Source organism: Cimex lectularius, unplaced genomic scaffold, assembly GCF_000648675.2.
Source record: "Cimex lectularius strain Harlan isolate CLEC.00 unplaced genomic scaffold, Clec_2.1 scaffold108, whole genome shotgun sequence".
NCBI classification, from domain to species: Eukaryota; Metazoa; Arthropoda; class Insecta; order Hemiptera; family Cimicidae; genus Cimex; species Cimex lectularius.
This window is the reverse complement of record NW_019392680.1, coordinates 1,454,683-1,478,622: the sequence shown is the minus strand read 5'-3', so window position 1 is coordinate 1,478,622 and position 23,940 is coordinate 1,454,683. Positions and strand designations below refer to the sequence as shown.

The window sequence follows — 23,940 nt, the reverse complement described above, 5'->3', positions numbered from 1 at the left end:
CTTTTACTGTCGTAGTCAAACCTAAGAGATTTGTCAAAAATATCACAATTTATTAAAGAGCAAGAAAAATTGAGAAATGATTATCAACTTCAGAAAATAAATATATTTTGTAGCGGAAGCACCAAACTTAATTCTTTTCAAAACCGACAGTAGAGACTATTCAATTAGACAGGACCAATTTTTTTTATCCAGTTGTTCTAATAAAAAATTCATAAGTAATACGAATTTTATCTAAATGCAATGTTAAGACAACGTGTGTGTGTGTGTGTGTGTGTGTGTGTATGTGTGGTGATTAGGTGACCGTTATTCTATGATTATTCAGAAATCGTGAAATGCGATCTGGTGTGATGTAGGTTTCCGAAAAACATTTTCTTTTCGTGCCAACGTTTCGATCTTTATTGAAATCATCTTTAGGGCCTGGGATTTACAAACATTGTTTAAATTTAACAAAAAATGTTTCTAAATCCCAGGCCCTGAAGATGATCTCAGTAAAGGTCGAAACGTAGGCACGATAAAGAAATGTTTTTCTGACACCTACATCACACCAGACCGTATCTCACGATTTCTGAATAAACTTAGACTAACGGCCACTAATCACCACACATTTAACATTAATGCAAACTATTGCAGACTATTGACTAAAGAAAATATTGAAAAGTAATCATCAATGGAAAAATCAGGAACATGACAAGTCTGCATTGTACAAAAGGCCTATTAGGAATCACACATTGCAACATGTCCTATTTCATTACACACTGTTATTCAAAAGGTGGGGTTGAGGTGGGAAGTTAGTGTCTGAGTGGATCGAAGTCACGATAGCTCAGGTGGTAGAGTAGCGGCGTATCTAGCCGAAGGTCGTGGGTTCGAATCCCGCTCGTGACTTTTTTATCTCAACTAAAAACCTTAATTAATTGAACGATATTAATTGGTCAAACGGGCCACGAAAATTAGCGAGTTTTCTTCTACGTGAAAAGCAAGATGATTTATCTCTATTTGTCCAGTATTGTTATCGAAACTTTCGTAATGATTGTACAAATTTGGATAAAACAATTAATAAAGTAAGAACAGTAAATTTTATATCTGCTGGAAAAAAAAATTGAATTTATACTTAATGTTGTAACTGGGTCGTATCGGCGTTAAGTTGTTAAACGCAACTCCTTGAAAGGAAAAAGTCCTTTTTACATGACTATTGTTTAACTAAAAACCGACAGAGTGTAATTTGGGAATAGTTAGGGTGAATATAACGGCTGGCTGGATAAAAAAGAAGAGCAAAGGAAAAAAGACATGGAAATGTTTCTCAGGGAAAAAAGGGGTTGGAAAGGAATGGGGGAGTCGCGGCCGACGCTCCAAGATATATGTTTTCATTCCCTACCAGGTTATGATTTACTGCATGTTTATTTTGTATTTCATGCCAAGTAATTTAAATTTATGATCGGACAGGCTCACTCCGCTAACTTTCGTCGGAATAATTATTTCTATTGATCAAGTTTTCGGATTGGCCGTTTCGCCTTGTACCTCTCACCTTGTGAACATTTACCAGCAGAAAAGTGAAAGTAACAATTTAAGTAAAAAATTATTTTTAATTATCGCTCTTTACTAGACAGATTGCCTTAAAACGGAATTTAGAGAAACGTAAACGTGTAATAAAAAGCTATTTAACACAAAAATAATTTGATTTTTGAGAGACACAAAGTCAACGTCCAAAATCATTATTTAACAATTCCTACCAAAAAATATAAACATCTGGCCCAACATAATAGCTTAAGTTAATCTCAAGTAGAACCGTAACTAATTTTCGTAACTTAATGGTCTAACCTAATAACAACATTAAAATGAATATAACGATAAAACAGGCACAATTAACAATCACAAAAACTTTATTATCAATTGTTTAATGACATAATAAAATGTTGAGAGCCGTTCAGAGAAACATTAAACGACATAAAGCTACCTGAAATGTTGATTAATTTAGCTTTGATACCATATTTTATAAGGCAGGTTTACCTGGAATGTTCACTTTTCACAGTTATAAAATAATAAATAGGTCTAATTACAAATGTTGTTTTAAAAATTAGGGCTAATACCAATTTATTTTATTTTTCAAGGGGAGCTAGGACATGGGATCATCGATTTTAATGAAAATGTTTTCGAATATAACCGAGTGTTTTGCCAGTGCCGCTAACAACTAAAGGCAAACTATTTTGAATAATACTTCAAAGATCGTAAGATGCGATCTGGTGTGATGTAGGTTTCAGAAAAACATTTTCTTTATCGTGCCAACGTTTCGATCTTTATTGAGATCATCTTCAGGGCCTGGGATTTACAAACATTGTTTCCATTTAACTTAGTTACATTTAATTTTAGTTAAATGTAAACAATGTTTGTAATTCCCAGGCCCTGAAGATGATCTCAATAAAGATCGAAACGTTGGCACGACAAAGAAAAATTTTTTCTTAAACCTACATCACACCAGACCGCATCTCACGATTTCTGAATAATTATGCCAAGATTTCTATCTCATTTTATTTTTAAATTCATAGAAGGAGCTTTCTTTCTTTATTTCATGTATACTATTCTTAGGGGACACCAGTCCCTGAATAAAGTTATTTTTCTTTTTCTTCTTTCTCTTTTAACTGTAATCTATGGAATCTATGCATCATTTCTTAACACAGGAATCAAAATTGTCTTTAATATTACGCTATACATATTTTTTCTATAAAATTGATAATTTGAGATCATTTTAAAGATGCATAAAATATAGGTGAAATTTATGCGCCCTGTAATCTAGATATTGTAAGTTTTTTTTCATGATGTCAACCGTAATCTTTTCTAAAAGAACTCTTCCAATCAAGATTCAAAATTTTTTAGAGCCTCAATCCGATTTTTCGACTTTAGCCCTTTCCTCAGCCAGGATTCTCTCTAAACTGTCTACGAAGGCAATGAGATCTCTGGAAAATGGCTGAATATACAGAAAGATAAGTTCCGGTTTTGCGTCGGTATTGATTAAAATTGAAGAAGACGAAATAAATTAAAATGTAGTTGACATGATTAAATTATATTTTATACATTGCCCAAAACCTTTTAGTTATAATCAATAACATCATAAAATCACATAAAATCAACAAAAGTTAAGATAATTCATCATAAACAACAATTCAATACCTATTTCTTTCTTTCATTTGATTTTAAAAGTCATGACAATGCACGATGCTACTATTTTAGTGGTATCTCGGAAAAAACACCAATGATAAAATGACCGAAAATTCCAACAAAGGTAGTATATCACATATGTGTTTGTTATAGGAGATCGAAGACCATTATGGTCGTTATTAATAGGGACCGTAGGAATTTATATTGCTTTGTGAACCGTTACAGTTCCAGAGTCGTTAAAAGAACAGTTTACTATTCGTTAAACGTTCGCGCCGCAATGTAATAAGCTTTTAGAAAAGAGGGTTTGGCCGGGAGCAAACAGTTTATCGATATTATAAATTCATGGGGGGCCAAAATCGAATGGGGTCACAGCTTTATACTTGGGGTCGATTGTGGCACAGAAGGGATGGTGTTTTTGTGAATCGGTACATTAGTGTCCTAGCTTCTGGGGAACGGCAGCCTAACAGAATTTCATAACGACTGAGGAACACGTTCCAGTGCAGGCTGATATATCGGAAGGCCCTCGGGAGCAGGGGTGTGTTTTTGTTTTTTAATTATATATATGCCGAATTGCGATAACTCAAAACAGGAAATGATCGTTTGGATGAGCCGTTGGGCCTCTGGGAGGTCGCATATGGGCAACTTTTAGTACAGGCTATATTTTATTTAAACGGATGCGAAACGAGAAGATCTCCCGGGAACTGACGTGATTTGGAAGTTGAGGGGCAAAAACTCAGATACTGCCTGTAGGGACGCAATACATCCTTCAAGAAAATAAAAGTGCAACTTTTTTTGTGTTTTTCTATAAATCTCACTGACTAGAAACAGTGCTTTAATTTAAATGCGAACAATATGGTGAAGAGTATATAATTAAAGGACAAAAAAGAAAATGTTTGTAATGGACGGTCGTCGAAAATATAGCTTTTTTATAACTACAAATTAACCCTTTTTAATATCAAATTAATTAACATTTAAAAACGCAGGAGATGACGTAAAATGCAATCCCTTAAAGTAAAATTCCTACATTATAAAATAAATAAATACAAAATAATTAACCTCTTAGAAGATTAAAAAATTAAATTTTAAAAATTTTAAAACATTAATAGCAAAAATAAATTATTATTCGTTTAAATAAAATTATTAGGTTCTTAAAATCTTTACTAAATTAACAATTCACTAGTTTTCGTCGTCCGCTTGATCAATTAATATCTTTCAATTAATTAAGGTTTTTAGTTGAGATAAAAGAGACATTTGAAAAATGGCAAAAAGGAGGTAAAATTCAAAAGGCGGGGTTGAGATGGGAAGTTAGTGTCCTAGTGGATTGAGGTCACGATAGCTCAAGTGGTAGAGAAGCTGCGTATTTAGCCGAAGGTCGTGGGTTCGAATCCCGCTCGTGACACTGACTTTTTTATCTCAACCAATACTTTTCATAAATATTAATTAATTGAAAAATCTTAATTGGTCAATCGGACCTACGAACTGTAATGGATTTTATATATTGCGGCATGGGCACGAAAGCAATTGTTTCTCTTTTGCCATGAAATAATTTTGGATTAATTTCCTTTTTTTGTAAATTTTGTACGAAGGTATTTTAACTTTAGATATATAACCCTCGGGGTGCCGGTGTTTTTGAAAAACAATGCAACTTTCAACTGACTTTTTTTATCTCACCTAGAAACCTTAATTAATTGAAAGATATTAACTGGTCAAGCGGTCGGCGAAAACTAGTGAATTTAATAAGTAAAAATGAAGTATACCTTCACTAAAGCTCTCCGTGGCCATTTCACCATATTTGCCAAGAATCAAATAGATTACACGACATTTGAAAAAGGTTGTTCTGTTAAAAGGAAAAACAATAAATTCATATTTAGTTTCATTAACGAATTGATTCTCCATTGACGGAGCAGGATTCGAGGTGTGTAAGTGATTTTGTAAATTACGTGAAACTGTAACGTGATCTTTATAAAGTTGACTGTTGATATGTCATCTGCGAAGGTAAAAACGAATGTCAGGGTGAATAGGAGGAACAGCCGTGTAGAATGTGCAAAGGAGTGGAGCGAGAAGGTTTATGTCTTCTGTTGGGGGGAAGGGCTTTTGTCAATTTGAAATACCGATTTCCTTACACAATATCCCACTGGTTCAATGTGCGGATTAGTTTTCCAGATATCAATTAATTTCAGAGAAAATGAATAAATTAAATCTATATTGTTATTAAATTGAGATAGTTATCCAAAATATTTAACTCTCCTTTCTCTTTTTATTTTTTGAATAAAATGAATATACCCAAACATTTGACTATATGACATGCACACAAGTATAAGGGTGTAAAAATATAACTAGCTAAATTCACTAATTTCGTGGTCCGCTTGACCAATTAATATATTACAATTAATTAAGGTTTTTAGTTGAGGTAAAAAAGTCAATGGCAAAAGCGGGATTCGAACCCACGATCTTCGGCTAGATACGCCGCTGCTCTACCACTAGAGCTATCGTGACCTCGATCCACTCGGACACTAACTTCCAATCTCAACCCCACCTTTTGAATTTTCCCTCCTTTAGTGAATTAGAAATTAGTGAATTTAATCAATTAAAATGAAGTATACTTCACTAAACCTCTCCGTGGCCATTTCATTTGTCGTCGAGAATCCAATCCGATTACACGACATTTGAAAAATGGCAAAAAGAGGGGACAAAGGAGTGTGGAAAATTATGCCAAGGAAAAATTATATTGTAATTTATCAAAGGATTTCTAAAAAAGGCACATTTGCATAAATAATATATTTCAATTAATTAAGGTTTTTAGTTGAGATAAAAAGTCAGTGTCACGAGCGAGATTCGAGCCCACAATCTTCGGAAAGATATGCCGCTGCTCGACCACTTGAACTATCGTGATCTCGATCCACTCGGACACTAACTTCCCATCCCAAACGCACCTTTCGAATTTTTCTTCCTTTTTGCCATTTTTCAAAAGGTGGGGTTGAGATGGAAAATTAGTGTCCGAGTGGATCGAGTTCACGATAGCTCAAGTGGTAGATATAGATCGTGGGTTCGAATCCCGCCCGTGACACTGACTTTTTATCGGATTAAGGATCGAAGAAACGATAGCTTAAGTGGTAGAGTAGCGGCGTATCAAGGCGAAGATCTCGTGTTCGAATCTCGCTCGTGCCATTTACTTTTTATCTCAATTAAAAACCTTAATTAATTGTAATTTACTATATATTCATATGAATTTATAATATTCATATGGATAGATGATTTTTTAAAAAATTGTGTAAGTACGACGAATTTATATGCCTAGATTGCAAACAATTGTTCCCCGAATTATGAAGTTGTTTCAGAAAAATATTAATAGAGGAATTCAACGTATATAAACCTAAAACAGCAATATCTCACTGGCACTCTCAACACAACACGCAAGAATGGCGCAATAAAACAGAAAACAAACACTTTGAGTGAGTAGAATTACTTTGATTGAATATAAAAAATATTTTTTGCATTGTATAAATTCACTTTTTCCAACATCCTATCTGTATTTGTTAAATTTAAACAATATTTGTAAATCCCAGGCTCTGAAGATGATCTCCATAAAGTTCGAAACGTTGGCACGATAAAGAAAATGTTTTTCTGAAACCTACATCACACCAGACTGCATCTCACGATTTCTGAATAATCAACTACATGTTGTTGTTAAATTCAAACAATGTTTGTTAATCCCAGGCCCTGAAGATGATCTCAATAAAGATCGAAACGTTAGCACTATAAAGAAAACCTTTTTCTCAAACCTACATCACACCAGAACGCATCTCACGAATTCTGAATAATAAAGGATGAAGTGAAAATGGCGAAGCAGGTATGGAATACGAAGATGTGAACCCGCACAAGATGAAGAAGCCACGGAGGATGAAAAAACAGACGAAAACGATGTCGAAGAAAAGAGATAAAGATGAGATGAAGAAGTTCAAAAGAAAATGCAGCCAGATGACGTCACGGTATAAGCAGTAGATTCCCGGATCTTTTCGTTGGTGGTCCCTGAAGGTATAGGGATCGATGTAGCAATCGATTGGCCGATATTCAGGAACTAGCTGTCCTGTCTTTCAAATTTGCTCAAAGACTGCCTTCTGGAAGTCTCATTCTTGATTAAGGGTCCGCGAAAACGGCTAATCCTTCCTTGTTTGGTCCGCTTAATCCGTATTGGATCGCGTAAACTAACAATTATTTGAACAAAATTAAAGATTTATCCCCTATACATGTATAAAATAATAAATTTAATGCATGCAAATATAAAACCAAATATTAAAATATATAATTAAGGGAAAAAATGGAAGGAGAGTTAGTAACTGACGATAAAATATAAATATAAAAAAAATGCGCCTTAACATCTTCCATTTTAATTTTATCCTTTCGATTGCTAAGGGTATGTCCGAAGATGTGTCTATTTCTGTGGGATACTTTTATACTGTCTTATTAAGGATGGCTTTTATTTTTTCATATTTTTTTTCCAAAGTCTAAAGTTAATGTTTTATTGGCGTCAATGTATAGCGTAAGATGGTTTCAAGCTGAATATTGAGTTCTTCATCGACCCTCAATTTATTTCTAGTTCTATAATAAATGTAAACGGTGAATGAATGACGGAGAATATATAGTAATCCACAACCTAAGTGAGAATGTGAAATGCCCTAGCTTTTGGCTGCCATAGAAGCCCAACCTCGGTGGCTGGAAGGTAACCGAGGGCTGACCCTAGACTGCCAACACCTTTAGTTAATGATTCATGAAGCTTGCAGATAATTTATCGTAAATTTCAAAACCTAGTATTGCCGGTGGACTGCGAGAAGTGATATGTTCAACTCTGTACATGCGTGTGCAGCTTTGAGTTTATATAAATGCGTAATTAGTAATCTTTCATTCTTCTTCCGTTTGTTAATCCTTTTGAATTTAAAAGAAGAGTGTTCTTTGTTTCAAATTATTTTATTGATTATTCACTAATCACACACATTTCTTTTATTCAGTCGATTTTCTGGGGATTCCTCTGCGTCTCTTTTTAAATAGGTATTCTAATTATAGTCAGTTTTCGGATTAAATTTACTTATAAATATTCTATGAATCTCGATTCAATCGCAGTTGTTAAAAAATTTCACCGATTTGATTAACTGTGAAGGAGTTGTGCTCCATGAAGATATTCTAGGCTCCTTTCGGATCAAGTAAGTAGGTCTACACGGGATCGAACTCCGGCAACACCCCCTCCCCATATAGTTCAGACTTTTCACCCTAATATTATTACTCGGTTCACTCCATGACCCGCTTATTCCATAGGCCAAAATTTAATAATTTTTATGAAGTTGAAAGTCGCAAAAGAGTTTCACCAGCTATACTAGCGTGAAAAAGTATATTATTTCGCTAAAAAAAGATTATTTTTTACTACCTATTATATTGAGAAAATAAGGATCAAAACGAGATCAAAGAGATGATAAAATCCAAAGGTTTTGTGATCGTACTGAGCTATTGTATGCAGACGTAACATTGAGTCCGCTAACAAATGTGCTATTCGCAAAGTCGTTGCAATACAAGCTCAACCAAAACTAAACTTTAATATTAGTTCACTAGTTTTCGTGGTCCACTTGACCAATTAATATCTTTCAATTAATTAAGATTTTTAGTTGAGATAAAAAAAATAAGTGTCGCGAGCTGGATTCGAACCAACGACCTTCGGCTAGATACGCCGCTGCTATACCATTTGAGCTATCGTGACCTCGATCCACTCGGACACTAACTTCCCATCTCAACCCCACCTTTTGAATTTTTCCTGCTTTTTGCCATTTTTCAGTTATACTGTTATTTGCCAGGTATACTGTTCAAAACATATTTAATTGAACAATAACTGCAAATGAGTAACCGCGATTTTGAGGATGTGTGTACATATTAATCAGTAGAAAATAATAGCCAGACGATATAAATTCCGGACCAATATCAGGGCAAATAATGACAGCATGCATAATTGATGTTTTTTGTTAAACTTTTTGGTAAATCGAATGTTTATATTTACGTAAATGTCCACAAAGGTTAAATTACCCTTCTAAATTTTGAAGCAATAGCGAAATCGTGCGAATTGGTTATTTGAAGATGTTAACAATGAATTATTAACATGGTATGGTCAGCAGGGTTGCTTTATTGATTGAATCTGTATCAAATGACGATCTCTTAAATCTAAAATGATGTAGGAGAAGATAGTTACTAAAGATGGGCTGGATAACTCTAAAGCATTCTAATAAAACTTAGTTTATTAAGATAGTAGCACACTAACTTCCCATGTCTACCCCACCTTTTGAATTTTACCTCGTTTTTTGCCATTTTTCAAATATCGTGTAATCTATTAGATTCTCAACGACAAATGAAATGTCCACGGAGAGCTTTAGTGAAGTATACTTCATTTTAACTTATTAAATTTACTATTTACCGTGATCAGCTTGACCAACTATTATTTTTCAATTAATTAAGGTTTTTAGTTGAGCTAAAAAAGTCAGTGTCACGAGTTGGAGAGAAAATTCAAGAGGTGGGGTTGAGATGGGAAGTTAGTGTCCGAGTGGATCGAAGTCATGATAGCTCAAGTGGTCGAGTAGCTGCGTATCTAACCGACGGTCGTGGGTTCGAATCCCGCTCGTGACACTGAATTTTTTATCTCAACTAAAAACATTAATTAATTGAAAAAAATAATATTAGTATTATTTACTAATTGTTTTTTTGAATTATACTATAAACTTTAAAATAGTGAGTCTATAAAAACCCTTTTAAAGAAATAATAGTCATCTGCATTTTACTTTCAGTAATTTTACATAATTAATATGACAATTTGAATAAAATTGTATAAGACCAAACAAACTTATCAGATGAAAAATGGAAAGGTATATTCGTGCTTTCTGAGTAGGAAAATAAGACATTTATTACGAAACAAAGTGACATGAATACCTGTGATCGTAAATAAAGTCATAAACTGCACACGACATACTTAAGAAAACATTATTTTTATTAAACTTATTCGGTCGAAATAATAACATGAATTTTTCAGTCGGCTAAGCGAAAACACAAGTCATTACAAAATCTAAAAGGCCGACTATTCATTGAGTAAAGTTTAGCTCCCGAAAAGAAAACACCATCTGTCTATTTCACGGGTTGAAAGCCCACCTTTAATCGAGATTAATGACTCTGTTGCATTTTTGCCGGTGTATCCGGACTAAAAAGAGAATAAATTCGTCTACAACGAGCATTTTACAAGTAAACATCCGTGATGGATGTTTTACAACTAGACACCTAACGTTCTCGCGCGTTTAATTCGAACACAACCGTTCAACAACGAGGATTTGTAAAATAAAACTCTCTTTTTAAGAACTCTTATTTCAACAATGCAAATCTGCATATCAATGGTTACAAATAAACTACCGCAATATCTACAATACCCATGGCTAGTTGCCCAATACAGAGCGACATAGACTAAGTACAAACACTTTATTATGTTGAAAGAAACAAGTTGATATTCCGAAAAATCTCTGAAAACTAAGTTTTGCAAAAATATAAAAATACTTTCTTGCCTTCAAAATATTTTCCTTTCAAATATAATGTTTTTTCTTTCCAAAATCACAAAAATAATAGTAACTTTGAAACAATTTCCCGATCCATAAAAAGCAGAACATGAACATCTATACGTAATAAAACATACCAGGCTTCGAAAATAATTGAGAACTGAATACATAAAATTAAAAGTTTGGAGACTTTTTGTGGATTTTTTCTTTATTATTCTCAATTTTAAATAAGTGATTATGATATAAACAATTTTTACATTACATCTATAAAACAACTGAATCAAATTCTCTTTTGTCATAAATGGAATTTTTTTTCAATTTGTCCTTCACTGCAGTCAAAAATGATTTCGTTGGCTGGTTTAATATAGCATACAGTGAATTAAATAAATTCACTAAATATTCACAGACTACTCCAGGGCTATCACTACAGTAATTGTTCTTACATAATGTAAGACCATATTGTTTTAAAATTTGTCACTGTACTTATTTTCCTACCATTATGTATATTCTCTTTTATGAACTTTAAATTAAAAAATAAAATAAAGCATCACAATTAGTTTTACAAATAGTGTTTTTTTGTGGTTGCAAATTTAGCACTGCACATATTTTTATTTATCTCATCACCCAGGACACATACCCCATAATTTAAAATTACTTTTAATAATGTTATTTATGTGTGGTGTTTAGTGACCGTTAGTTGATGATTATTTGTAGATCGTGAGATGCGATCTGATGTGACGTAGAAAAATATTTTCTTTATCCCGTCAACGTTTCGATCTTTATTGAGATCATCTTCAAAGGCCTGGGATTTTTAAACAATGTTTAAAATATACAGATACATGTAGGATGTGGAAAAAAGTGAATTTATACAATGGAAAAAAATATTTTTTATATTCAATCAAAGTATTTCTATTCACTCAAAGTGTTTGTTTACGGCGTAATTGTGCCATTCTTGCGTGTCGTGTTGAGAGTGCCAGTGAGATCTGGCTGTTTTACGTTTATAAGACCCAGCTTTTCTAGCTTTTTATTATCAAGACCCTGAATGAGAAAAAATACTGTAACCCACTCGCTTGATACGCACACGATGCTTAGGAATACCTAAGCAATTGATTGGACAATTTATTTCCTGATAACTTTTTTAAAAAAAGAAGAAAAGAATACAAGTATGTTTTATTTCCTTCTGCCTAAGAAATGTTAGATTTTGTTTATATTCACTTAAACGTTATAATTATTTGTGTGGTGATTAGGGACCGTAAGTCGATGATTATTCGGAAATCGCGAGATGCGGTCTGGTATGATGGAGGTTTCAGAAAAACATTTTCTTTATCGTGCCAACGTTTCGAACTTTATTGAGATCATCTTCAGGGCCAGAGATTTTCAAACATTGTTTAAATTTAAAAAATACATGTAGAATGTGGAAAAAATTGAATTTATACAATGGTAGAAATTTTAGACTCAATCGAAGTATTTGTACTCAGAGTTTTCGTTTTCTATGTACATGTGTCATACTTGTTTGTCGTGTTGAGAGATATTTATGTTTTGGGTTTTGAAGAGGTGGTGAAGAAGTAAGGAGAGAGAAACATATTTATATGATGAGTCCGCTTCTTTGAGGTGAAAGGAGCCGACAATATGAAAGAATGGGCAGTGGTTCGGCCTGATTATTCTTTTAGGATTATAGACGGGGACAAACAAATATATATTTCCATGCCATTCATTCACAGCCTATCACATAAATTAAATACATTTCTCTTTTCTGATAACTTTAAAATAGTCTTCACAAACTATAAAACAAAAATCACAACAAGTTTTCAAAATTAAAGATCCCACACCAGTAACAAAAACTGGCGTAATTTACAAAATCAATTGTCTAAACTGTCCGGCAACATACATCGGAATTACATCTGAATATCTGGATAACTTTGGCATATCAAGATCTCCAAATAATAATTTTATTTATACAATTCTTATCACCCAAAGGTCAATTATATCTGTCAAGCTGTAACTTTTTTACAGACATTGCAATTCTGTTCATGTCAATTTATACTGTCCAATGTAAAACCTAAGAATTTGACACTATCATTGTTTTCAATTAATTAAAGTTTTTAGTTGAGACAAAAAAACTCAGTGTCACGAGTTGGATTCGAACCCACGATCTTCGGTTTAGATACACCGCTGCTCTACCACTTGAGATATCGTGACCTTGATCCACTCAGATAATAACTTCCCAGCTCAACCACACCTTTTGAATTTTCCCTCATTTTTGCCAATTTTCAAATGTCGTGTAATCTATTCGATTCTCGGCGTCGAATGAAATAGCCACGGAGAGCTTTAGTGAAGGTATACTTCATTTTAACATTAATTCACTAGTTTTCGTGGTCCGCTTGACCAATTAATATCTCTCAATTAATTAAGGTTTTGTTTAGAAAACAATGTCTGTGTCACGAGCGGGATTCGAACCCACGATCTTCGGCAAGATACACCGCTGCTCTACCACTTCAGCTACCGTGATCTCGATCCATTCGAACACTAACTTCCCATCTCAACCCCATCTTTGAATTTTACCTCCTTTTTGCCATTTTTCAAATGTCGTTTAATCTATTCAATTCTCGCCGTCAAATAAATTGGCCACGGAGAGATTTAATGAAGATATACTTCATTTTGCTTATTAAATCCATTAGATTTCGTCATTTTTTCCCGTCGTATGTTTCCAAATTTGACGGTAAAAAATGGGTGAGTGAAAGCGCTACAAATCAAATTAAAATTACATCGAGAAAAGCGTGCAGCATTTATTCGTAGAGCTCAATTCCAAGCGTTTTGAAATACATTGGATCCGTACGTTATAACAAATTAATTATTTATTCAGATTCTCAAAGCTCTAATTAATATAAACATATAAAGTTTTACATGTCTGATATTTGATTAAAAAAATGTTTAAAAAAGAAACAGGTCTGAATAGAGTTAATTTTCGTCGTTTTGAATAAAGTTATTAATTTAGAGTAATTATAAGGATTAAAAGGTATACTTCTTTGCGAAACAAGGTTGATACAATTTTATTTTATTTTTAGCATCACTTGAAGAGACGATAATTAATTTAAGCAAAGAACGAAAATAAAAATAACTAAAGAATTATCAAAAATCTAATTAAGGTTTATTTTACCATACAAAATCCAGGCAGAATTTACTGAGATGAGTTGGTACAAAAAAACAAGTAAAAGGAAAACACAAATAAAAAAATACAGCGAGGTTAAAATTTAATCAAGAAAATTGTGAATGTATGAATATCTAATTGTGGATAAAAGGCAGGCTATGACAATGAAATTTGTATTTTATATGGCAATATCCTAGAAAATCAATTTTCGTTTCTATTACACTTTTCTGCTCTAGAAAACGATTTAAATTGAGTGTCCTGTTACATTTTTGACAAATAATTTCACACTAGACTGGCATTTTTGGTGTTATTCCTCTTCCCAGGATAGTGGTTTTGCATGAATCCGCTAAAAAGCTTATTTTTTGTATTCGTAATTTTCTGGTTTTAAATTATTCATCATTTTTCAGAATAACAATTCATCATATTTTATATTATAAAATAATATATACAAAAAGAGACTACAACATTCTTTGGTACTACCAAGTCGCAAAATATCAGACACATATCCTATCAAAATTAAATGAGTCTAGGAGCCAAGAAAAATATTTTAAATACTTATTCGGAAATCGTGAGATGCGGTCTGGTGTGATGTAGATTTCAGGAAAACGTTTTCTTTATCGTGGCAACGACAAACACTTTGAGTGCTGAAGATGATCTCAATAAAGATCGAAACGTTGGCACGATAAAGAAAATGTTTTTCTGAAACCTACATCACACCAGACCGCATCTCACGATTTCCGAATAATCATCGACTAACTGTCACTAATCACCACACATATTTTAAACAGAAATTTTTTAAACACGTTTTTCATCTTTTGTATATATATTTAAAGGTTATATAAATCCATGTTTTCTACTAGATAAAAGAATAACAGGCAGGATGTAATTAGATTTATCAAAAGTTACAAAAGCCAACAATACCTTCAATGAAGTAGGCCAAAAAACATTTTGTTTAGCTCTTTTGATATTTTGCAAGATTATTATTAATAAATCGACTCACGCCCATATAAGCAGATCCAATTATAATCGTAAAATCTAAGGAATTAATTATAAATCCAATTCAATCCAGGACGTTTTAAACAATCTAGTTATGAATAGTGAATAAGTTGAGATTTTTAAATTATTATACGTTGTAGTACAAATTAAGTACCCATGGCCATTTTCCTCTTTATTTTCATGCTTTCTATATTTTTTCTAATGATATACCGAACTATATTGAAGTGTAATAAAAAAAGGGTTAAGTGTTCCTGTTGAGAGGGGATTCGGCGTAAATTGTCGATTCTAAGTAAGAGGAGAGTGCCGTGAAAGATCAATCAATCATGTTCATTACAAAATGGTTGTTTGTGAAGATAGGGTGAACAATTTAGCTGGCAACAAATCGAAAAACCGGAGCTCGATTAATGGGCCGATTGTTCCGGTGGATTCGTTCACCCTTCCGCATCTGATTTATGAGACACAACGCAGAACCGTTAATAAATATCAACGACAAGATTTTATGTTAATTATTGTTTGTTGCCGTCATGGTGTATAAGACGAATTATAATTTTAACCTGATATTTTGTCTCATTTCGGCTAGACAATATGAAGAACAGACTTGTTAAGGGAATTCTCTGAAAGTTACGTTCTGAACTATTAAACTAAGTGTTATTAGGATGCGATAAAGTTATCCAGCCCATCTTTAATAACTATCTTCTCCTACATCATTTTAGGTGTAAGAGATCGTCATTTGATACAGATTCAATCAATAAAGCAGCCCTGCTGACCATTACATGTTAATAATTCATTGTTAACATCTTCAAATAACCAATTCGCACGATTTCGCCATTGCTTCCAAATTTAGAAGGGTAATTTAACCTTTGTGGACATTCATGTAAATATAAACATACAATTTAACAAAAAGTTTAACAAAAAAACATCTATTATGCATGCTGTCCTTATTTGCCATGATATTGGTTCGGAATTTTATATTGTCTGGCCATTGTTTTCTCCTGATTAATATGTACACATATCCTCTAAATCGTGGTTACCCATTTGCAGATATTGTTCAATTAAATATTTTTTTGAACAGTGTAACTGAAAAATGGCAAAAAGCAGGAAAAATTCAAAAGGTGGAGATGAGATGGGAAGTTAGTGTCCGAGTGGATGGAGGTCATGATTGCTCAAGTGGTAGAGCGGCGGCGTATTTCGCCGAAGATCGTAGGTTCGAATCCCGCTCGTGACGCTGACTTTTTATTTCAAATAAATCCACTCGGACACTAACTTCCCATCTCAACCCCTTCTTTTGAATTTTCCCTCCTTTTTGCCATTTTTCAAATTTCAACTGACTTTTTTACCTCAACTAAAAACCTTAATTAATTGAAAGATATTAATTGGTCAGTGGACCACGAAAACTAGTGAATTAAATGGTTAGGACGGTTAAGCTCAAATTTTGATGTTTGTTTGTCCATATCTCATAGCGATTCTCATATCAATTGACAAATCTACTCGATATTTGTCTGTATGAAAATAGATTTTCGTTTTGTTGTATTATCCACGGTTGTAGTGTAATCGAAGATATTAAAATTGCAAGAAATCTTTTTTTTTTTTAATATTGACTTATCTTCAGCAGCCCAAATGGGTTAATTCCTCTTAGCACCCCAGAAACCAACGGACATTTATTCCAACAAAATTTATTAAGGCATGTTTGATAACCCGAAACGTAAAAAAAATAAAGCATCACCACGGATTTCTTGGAGTTTTTTGTACCATTCATAAAAATAGGTGCATTTTGTGTCAAATTTTCAGGCCACTTGTGACATGTACTAATTTATTTATGCATTAATAGGATTGAGATTGCATTTCGATTATGTTAAAAAAGTGAATGTACGAAACTAAAATGAATTAATTGCTGACTTGGAGCCATAATTTTGGTGATTCTGAGTCTGGTGCCAAATTTTTTCTATATAAAAATTCTATTCTACGATTGACATATCGATTTTCTATTCGAAACGTGTGAGGTATTCAATAGTCCTCCTTGAGTGAGCAGTTTTATAAAAGAACTGATTTATTTACAAATGAGTATGATTGTCAGTGTATTATACGTTAAAACATGTAAGTGGTAAGGCGGAGCTGTTGATCTGGAGCTTAATTTCATTGGTTAGGACGTAAAAGACCCTGTTATGACTTCGGACTGCCAGAAACACTACCGATTCTCTATTTTATACCAATCCTACTAAGCCGAAAGGTTTGCTTTTCAGAAGTTACCACATAAAGCGGAAAAAATCTTGACAAGGTCGTAAGGTTAGACCGTGGGTGCAGGGATTATCCGAGGTCGAATGGTAAATCGGTAAAGGCGGCAGTCGGGGGCGGTGTGACACATTGCTAAATAGAAGGCCATCCAGGCCGGCAACGTTCTCAGTCAATAAACCCGTTTCGCTTCCCGGTCACGCCGACCGACTTTTCACTCTCCGGGCCGTCTCCAGCTGATTGGAATCCGGACTTGGGTCACTTGGTCTAAATGAGAAAAGACTCCCCCCCCCCAACCGAAGGGAAATAGACCATTGAACGAAAGCTCCACGTCGAAGAAGAGATCACATACCACTCGTGAAGTAAATCTTTTAATTTTCTGCAGAAGAAAAACTGCCACCAAGGCAATTGATAGGACAAAATGGATTGAATTACTTTTGATACTTCTTGTAAGACACTAACTACGTCCTTTTGCCTCTCCACTACAAGTACAAAAACATAACCATCAAAAGTATTCAGATTGTTCAGATTAAATTCACTAGTTTTTGTGGTCCGCTTGACCAATTAATATCTTTTAGTTTAGTTAAAAACCAATTAAGGTTTTTAGTTAAGATAAAAAAGTCAGTATCAAGAGCAGGATTCGAACCCATGATGTTCGGCTAGATACGCAGCTGCTCTACCACTTGAGCAATCGTGACCTCGATCCACACGGACACTAACTTCCCATCTCAACACCACTTTTTGAATTTTCCCTCCTTTTTTGCATTTTTCAACTTTCAACTGAATTTTTTTATCTCAACTAAAAACATTAATTCATTGGAAGATATTAACTGGTCAAGCGGACCACGAAAACTAGTGAATTTAATAAAAAAAAATGAAGTATACCTTCACTAAAGCTCTCCGTGGCCATTTCACCATATTTGCCAAGAATCACATAGATTACACGACATTTGAAAAATGGCAAAAAGGAGGGAAAATTCAAAAGGTGGGGTTGAGATGGGAAGTTAGTGTCCGAGTGGATCGAGGTCTCGATAGCTCAAGTGGTAGAGAAGCGGCGTATCTAGCCGATGATAAGATATAAGCCGGTTCGAATCCCGCTCGTGACACTGACTTTTTTNGGACAATATGAACTTTTTTGTTCATTTTAGGGTGAAGAATCTACTGGAGAAGTTTGTAGCACGAGTAGCAATTCACCCTGTATATATATATATATATATTATTATAAACTTATAATAAAGCTGTCGAATTCGAAAAATCCAGAAGGAAAAAGGTAAAATTAATTCAAATAAACCAAGTATTATAGTTGAAGGATTTCGTTTGAATGAGGCCTTCAAAGATAATATTTGTACAAATATTTTTCAATGTGTCCTAAAGGGTAATTGTTTTTATTAGAACTAAGTTTAAAAGATGCATTCCAGGATAGAAAAGCTTACTAGCGTATTGTGCAAGTTCTATGAAATGGTTTGCACTGTCAGGGAGCGGAATAAGGTTAGCTCTTGAGAATGAGATGGCCAAGATGAAAGTGGCGTAATTTTGACGGGATTGTGCACTGGGCTTCAAAGCGGAAAAAGGCTTCTTTCAACTTTAAGTTACACACGGAGGAAGTTGAAACTTAGAGGTTTGGCCTTCTTTACGCCCGAAGTTCGAAAGTCCTTACTTTTCGAATCGGCGGACTTCACAATCGTATGGGGGCTAAGCGTATACACCTATATCCTTAATGGTGATAATCAAAAGCTCAGTAGTTAAACGGTCCGCTTACATTAAGCCATTTTTTTAACTTAAATTTATGTTTACATACACATGAATTTTAAACAAAAATATAAATGTGTGGTGATTAGTAACCGTTAGTGCCTGGGATTTACAAACGTTGTTTAAATTTAACAAAAACATTTAGGATGTGAAAAAATTGAATTTATACAATGCAAAAAAATATTTTATTATATTCAATCAAAGTATTAGTGCGCAGAAAACGAACACTTTCAGTGAGTAGAAATAGTTTGATTGAATATAAAAAAATATTTTTTTATATAAATTCACTTTTTTCTGCACCCTACATGTTTTTGTTAAATTTAAACAATGTTTGTAAATCCCATGCCTTGAAGATGATCTCAATAAAGATCGAAACGTTGGCACGATAAAGAAAATGTTTTTCTGAAACCTACATCACACCAGACCGCATCTCACGATTTCTGAGTAATCAAAAATATAAATATTATGAGTTTAGATTGTGTTGTCTTCAAGTAATACGTAAATAAAGAAATGTTTTTCTTATACATTTTCCTTATGTAAACATGTTTAAATTACATAAATTCAAATATTAACTTTCATCATAATTTACCTCAAATTACCTAAAACTGACTTTTATATGGACATTGCCTCTTTTAGATATCGGGTTAAAATGTTGTGAACTTTGAGAGAATAAAACGTTGAATATTTTCTGGCGGTCGCGAATGATCTAAGAGGGAAGGAATTAATTCGAAAGAGCCCTCCTAGGCAAATCAGCAGAAGGGGCGACTATAGTTTGGGCCGCCTCCTCGCTCGCGAGCCCGGATATTTATAGCCCTAACTCTAAGGGCTCGATGTGCCAACATTCAGAGAGAAGGGCTTATTGCCTGATTTATAGTTACTTCTGTTTTTTAAAGAGTATTTCTAGCGAGAAATACTATCGAGAGATATTGTTTTCGGTATGGTAAGTCATGAACTTATAATCTTTAACAATTAATGCAAGCTTAAATTGCATCTAAATGATAATTTACATATTTTATAAAAATTTTGAATACAAAGCTCTTGTACGACTTCTATACAAACTGATTTACCGCTGAAAACTAAAAGGCTGTTTTGCAACACCATAGTTAAGCCGATATGGGCTTACCGCCAGAAAGTGTGAGATTCAGTCAATCATTCCAACATCCGCCGCATACAAACTCCCCAATCCTTAATAATACGAGAAATATTTCATTTTATGTATCGAACCTATAATGTACATACGGACTTAAATATTCCTTTCGTTCGAGTTGAAATCCATCCCTCTTACCGCGAATTTCACAAAACCCTACCAACCGTAAATCAGCGCATCAGAAACCCTCTTCACCGATAGAAGAATGACCGCGAGATTTTCTAAAAACTGATAGTGATGATATCGAAAGTGATAATAACACAGAATTAATTAAACAACATTTTAGTATCATTGGAGTACTAACTGTTTTGGGGAATGGAGCCAACAACTGTGGGAGATCCAATCAACATTCCAAAATTAAGATAAAAACAAGCAAAGAAATAAAATAAAAACGACATGCCGAAATTGGGGCAAATTAGGAAAGAGCAGGTGAAATTAAAATATAACACACAGTATAACAACCATCATCAGTATCACGAACTTCTCTATTGTGAAAACAAAAATGTGAAAACAATCAAGCGTTCGGAAAAGTAACTAAAAGTAACGGAAAGATGTCTAAGATAATAAGAATAATTTTTATTTCACTAGTTACGTGGTCCGCTTGATCAATTAATATCTTTCAATTAATAAAGGTTTTTAGTTGAGATAAAATAGACAATTCAAAAATGGCAAAAAGGTCAGAAAATTCAAAAGGTGGGGTTGAGATGGGAAGTTAGTGTCCGAGTGGATCGAGGTCACGATAGCTCAAGTGGTAGAGCAGCGGCGTATCTAGCCGAAGGTATTCGGTTCGAATCTCGCTCGTGACACTGACTTTTTTATCTCAACTAAAACCCTTAATTAATTGAAAGATATTAATTGCTCAAGCGGACCACGAAAACTAGTGAATTTATTAATAAATATGTTCTAATGGAACAAATCTCAACCTTGTTCATAATATTAATTAAAGTTTTTAGTTGAGATAAAAAAGTCAATGGAAACTCTGTGGTTGAGATGGGAGGTTTGTGTCCGAGTGGATCGAGGTCACGATAGCTCAAGTGGTAGAGCAGCGGCGTATCAAGCCGAAGATCGTGGGTTCGAATCCGGCTAGTGCCATTGACTTTTATCTCAACTAAAAACCTTAATTAATTATATGATATTAATTGGTCAAGCGGACCACGAAACTAGTCAATTTAACTTGTTCGTAATACCTGTCCGTAAAGTACAAGCTTTCAAAAGCTAATCCCGTCAAAGCAGTGCAGTCTTTAATTGTATAATTCAAGCAATTTCATTATGTAAATTGATCGTTAATGATTGTTATCGGTAGTGTAAATTTCTAGTGTTTTCGAACCCGGCTTAATTAACAGTTAATGTAATAGTGTCATTTATGCAGTAATGAAGCTTCTTTAAAAATTTCATAATAGGGTAATTAATTGGTTTTCACTAGCTTTTTTTCTGTAATATTGATAGGTACAGCTCTTAATATTTCCAAAAAAACGTATATGAGTTGTGGCTTCTAAGTGTTTTGTTATTAACAACGAATTGTTGAACATTTTTGACCAGATGTTCATTTGTGATTTTTTTTCAATATGTAGGGGTTCTTTCCCCGAGTGCATCTTTTGGCTGATTTTATTTACAATTATAGCTTCACAGTCGCACAAGACATTTTCTGATATTTATGCCTCTTCTGGACTGAGTCTGGGAGTGTTTTAAAATTTTAACTAATTACTTACCCATTGAATCTTCAATTCTTGTGTGATGAAAAAAGTTATAGGTACTATCTTTACTATTTCAATTAGAATTATATTTTTCAACAGTCATTGATTTGATATTTTATTCCTATCTAGATTTTTCCTACATCCAAATGTAAACTGGACAACACGAGAGCAGTTTGGGTGAAATAGATGATTCGATTAGGATTACCTAAAAGCAGAAGCGTAGTTCAGCGGGGTTTTGGAAAAAAATTAAGCATTTTATATATTTTAATTAATTAATATTTATGAAAGGTATTGGTTGAGATAAAAATGTCAGTGTCACGAGCGGGATTTGAACCCACGACCTTCTGCTAAATACGCCGCTACTCTACCACATGAGCTATCGTGACTTTGATATGTCGCCGCGAATCAAATAGATTACACGACATTTCAAAAATGGCAAAAAGGAGAGAAAATTCGAAAGGTGGGGTTGAGATGGGAAGTTAGTGCCCGAGCGGATAGGAGTCACGATAGCTCAAGTGGTCCAGTAGCGGCGTATTTAGCCGAAGGTCGTGGGTTCGAATCCTGCTCGTGACACTGACTTTTTAATCTCAACCAATACTTTTCATAAATATTAATTAATTGAAAAATATTAATTGGTCAATCTGACCACGAACTGTAATGGATTGCGGCATAGGCACGAAAGCAATTGCTTCTCTCTTCCCATGAAATAATTTTTGATTAATTTCTTTTTTTTGTAAATTTTTTACGAGGGTATTTTAACTTTAGATATATAACCCTCGGGGTGCCGGTGTTTTTGAAAAACAATGCCCATTTGTAAGTGCGTTCGGGACGTGTATATTACAGTGATGAACGCAGTGACTACGCCTAAACGGTTTCGGCCACCGACGCCCCTCTTTTGTAACTTTTAAGTATTAAAACTGGACAAATAGGCCAAAACTATTTATTCAGATAGCAAACTTTGAAGTTAGCTATCTATCTTTTTCAATCGCACCAAATAAACCTAACATTGTACTCATTTGATTGGAACCCCAAATAATCAGCGATCAAATTACTGACCTGAAAATGTCAATTACAACAAAACTAAAGAAAACACAAATCTAAATAACAAGTCCACAAAACACGAAAAACCTGAAAACCTGATAGCAAAAATTCGGTCGTAGTTTCGATTCTGGCCGCGTGGTTAAGGCGACTGAATCTCATTTGCCACGGTAACGCTTCTGGGTTCGAAACCGCATGGAATTATCCTATAATATGTAAAAGGAATCGTAAAGTAGTTTGACTCTTGTTCACGGCACCCAAAGGATGTCGTTAATGTTTAAATACAAGCAAATGTAAAGTAAAAGTCGTACATATCGACATTATTGACGTATGAATTATTATTATTAACCTACTGAAAAAAACACAACCTTATATTATAAGGAATAATTCTTTATATTATGTACATGTAATAATAAAGGCATTTTTGAATTTGTGAACTTAGGAAAACGAGTAGTCTTGACTGTCAAAACAAAAAAGAACATAACCTCAAACTTAAGACAATCAGGTCCGCTTGTAAGTTATAATTTAATATCATAGTTGTTTTTTTTGCTCAGAAATTCCAATAAAAATTGTTTAAATTTTTCGTTTACTATAAAATATTTGTTGTCCAAGTTTGGCTGCTAAGGGTGGTTTCAGCATTTATGTCTTTTTCTAGTCTAGTTCTAGTCTAAAAAAAAAGAACATAACCTCGCACTGCGGTTCTGCTTGATATCGAAAATCGAGAAATCAAGAAAATCATTATATACTGCTGTCATCAGGTATCATGACAATTGGGAGAACATAGCAACAACTATTGTATATACGCAGAAATTCGTTTCTCATAATTTCAATTCCCAAAATGGCGATAAACTGAAAGTGAATAGAATATTTTACAAATTATTTCACAAAAAATCCTTAGCTAATTCCTTAGCTAAATAGCTTATAACAACCTTGTATAAATATATATAAATGTTTTACAAGTAATTACACATAACAAGAGATAATCATGCTAACATTATTCATGTTGTACTAATAATTTTTACACATAATATGGTGTTATTTACAAACTTTCAATTAATTAAGGTTTTTAGTTGAGATAAAAAAGTCAGTGTCACGAGCGGGATTCGAACCCACGATCTTCGGCTAGATACGCCACTGCTCTACCACTTGAGCTTTCGTGACCTCGATCCACTCGGACACTAACTTCCAATCTCAACCCCACCTTTTGAATTTTGCCTC

The 23,940-nt window shown here is 33.8% G+C and overlaps 1 protein-coding gene across 1 annotated transcript in view; it reads right to left on the bottom strand.

Moving 5' to 3' along the window:
* The window catches only part of LOC112126474, a 552,656-nt gene that overhangs the window by 464,686 nt on the left and 64,030 nt on the right, over window positions 1–23,940 (bottom strand). The window lies entirely within an intron of this gene.